Consider the following 2,886-nt stretch of genomic DNA (forward strand, 5'->3'; position numbering starts at 1 on the left):
CCCTACATACAGCTTGCCATGGAAAGGAGTAAGAAGGATTGGATGAATGTAATAAGAAAGTAGAGATTCAAGAGGAGCACAGCACCTTCATACGCCTATCTGAAATTTCCACTATTGATTTACATAAGTATTTCTATCCCCTTTTATTTTCTTTTTATTATTAATTTTCGAAACCCAAAACTATTTAATCTGCCTAACTGAGATTTACAAGGTGACCATATCTTGCTTCATACCAACAATCTTTGTGGGATCGACCCTTACTCGCGTAAGGTTTATTACTTGGACGACCCAGTACACTTGCTGGTTAGATGTGCGAGGTTGTGAAGAATGTATGTAAGCCATGGTATTGTGCACCAAGTTTTTGGAGCCATTACCGGGGATTATTCGAGTTGTGTGAAAGTATAAGTCACAATTTCGTCCACCAAGTTTTTGGCGCCGTTGCCGGGGATTGTTCAAGATCTGGTGCCATAGCCGAGCCTCATCATTTAAGTAAATCCGCTTGATTCCCTTAGGCATGGTGGTGTCCTGACCCAATTCCCATGGAACAGTCGGGTCAAGGGAAATTCTCGCCTTGACTGCATCCCTATCAAATCGCATAAAGCGCATGTCCTCTTCAGCCCTTTTGTAACAATCAGGCTGATCGGACTTAGGTGGGAGATGCAGAATGTCCTCAATGGCCTCTTCAGTGACCAGTATCTGCTTGCCTCTTAGGGTGTATCCAGGGAAGTGATGAAGTAATTGCAGTAAAATTCCCTTACCCAAGATGCATTGACCTCTGTAAGGTTTCTCTCCAGGAAGAACTAGCCTCTTTCTTTGATCTGATTAGAGGTGTATTGTTGGAGTTCATTTGGGATTTTCAGAGTCCACTCTAAGTACAGGTTCCTGGACGTTGCAAACGCCGGATATTTCAACTCGCAGTATCGGTTTATAAACCTTATGGGATCAGTAGCAGGGAGTAGCTGGTCACCCTTCTCCTGCACGGTAAAGTGTTTTTCCCGCCAGGAGGCATCATGCATAAGATCTATGATAGACATAGATGAGTCTCCTCTTTTGCCTTTGCTAGTGGTAGCCTTTCCTTTTCCCTTTCTCTAGGAATCTGACATCCTGAAAAACAAAAAACCAGGATATAATAAAAATAGGAAAACAAATAGGCAAATAGGTTGATGATGATTCAGGTAGAGATAGAAATAGCAAAAATTGGAATCAAACATCAACAATGCAATTTATGAACCAGGAGATCAAAGAGAATAAGAATGCGTGCCCTGGCATTCATGCATTAGTTTGGTGAAAGCTAAGGAAAGCACAGTTGAAAATGCCAAAACCAAGACATGAATGGAAACATTTTACAGAAAATTGGGCAGCATTTTGCCTAAAATTGTACTGTCCCGGAAAATAAAAAGCAACAAAACAGTTCATATGAAAAAATAAAACATAGCTGCAATCACATATAAGGGGTATGAACATGAAAAAGGCGATGTAAAAAGCAGCATGAAACAAGAAAGAATAGCATATGAACAATAGCAACATCACAGAAACATCAGAATTACGAAAATCAAAAAGCAAGAAACATGAACAGTGCAATTATCAGGCCTAAATCCACTAACCACATCCTAGGCTACCTAACAACCTAGAATCCACTACAACATGCATATCTAACTAGCCTAAGTATGAACAAAAAGAGAAAAATATGAAGTAACTACGAATGGATAGAAGGGTGACGTTTTGCGGAACCTGGAAGGCTAAAGAAGGAGATTGGGGCAGACAGGTGGCTGGGGAATGGCGGTGATGGCGTCCGGCGCGGCGGCGGAGGTTGGCGCGGCGGGTTGGCGTGGTGGTTGGTTCTGGGTGGTCGACGGGGGCGGGGGTGGCCGATGGTGGTGGCTGGGTGGTTGGAGAAGAAGAGAGGGAGGGGAGGGTTTTGGGGTGGGGCGCGATGGATAGGGTTCGCATGACTTGGGGGGGTTATAAATTTGAATCCACGCGATCACGTTGAGCACGCGGTCTCGTCGCTGGGGTGTAGTAAGGGTGACGCGATCGCGTGGGTTGCGCGATCGCGTGGAATGGTAAAAGATGAGTAGCGCGATCGCGTACGCGACGCGATCGCATCGCTGGTAATCGTGCGCAACTCTCTGTCTCCTTTGGGGTGGTGTGCAATCTATGCGACGCGATCGCGTCGCTCACGCTGTCGCGTGGGATTGGTTGTTGGTGCATGTGACGCGGTCGCGTCTCTGTTTATTTTGTGTGAAACGCACAATGGCCAAACGATTCCAGCCCAACTTTCTGGGCGTTGGATCTTTACGCCGATTTCCAGGTCATGCGGCCGCGTGATTGACGCGATCGCGTCGCACGCCTTTTGCTCTTTTTTTTATGCAGGTATGTAATTATGCAGTATGTAGTGCTAAATGCAAATGTCATGAATAGCATCCAGGTTCAATAGAAATAAACAATATAAAATAAACAAAAACGAAATAAAATGGAAACAGGAACGATCATACCATGGTGGGTTGTCTCCCACCTAGCACTTTTAGTTAAAGTCCTTAAGTTAGACATTTGATGAGCTTCCTGTTATGGCGGCTTATGTTTAAATTCATCCAAAAATCTCCACCAATGCTTGGAATGCCAATAGCCTTCGGGGTCCCAAACTAGGCATGTGAAGCTTCTGAGCAGCTTCAAACGGATTTTCAGACTCCCGGGGTGATGAATATAAGAGTATTTTCTAGGATCCCAAACTTTGGTTCCAAATCCGCCTTTGTTTTGATCTATACTTTTCCATCCGGGCGGTTTGGAAATTAGATTCTCACCAAGATGACCAAACGTTTTCCGAGATCCTATCAAGTGAGCTTGACACCAACTTCTGCACCTCAAATTGAAGTGCGAAACCTCATT

This window comes from Arachis duranensis, chromosome 5 (assembly GCF_000817695.3).
Source record: "Arachis duranensis cultivar V14167 chromosome 5, aradu.V14167.gnm2.J7QH, whole genome shotgun sequence".
NCBI classification, from domain to species: Eukaryota; Viridiplantae; Streptophyta; class Magnoliopsida; order Fabales; family Fabaceae; genus Arachis; species Arachis duranensis.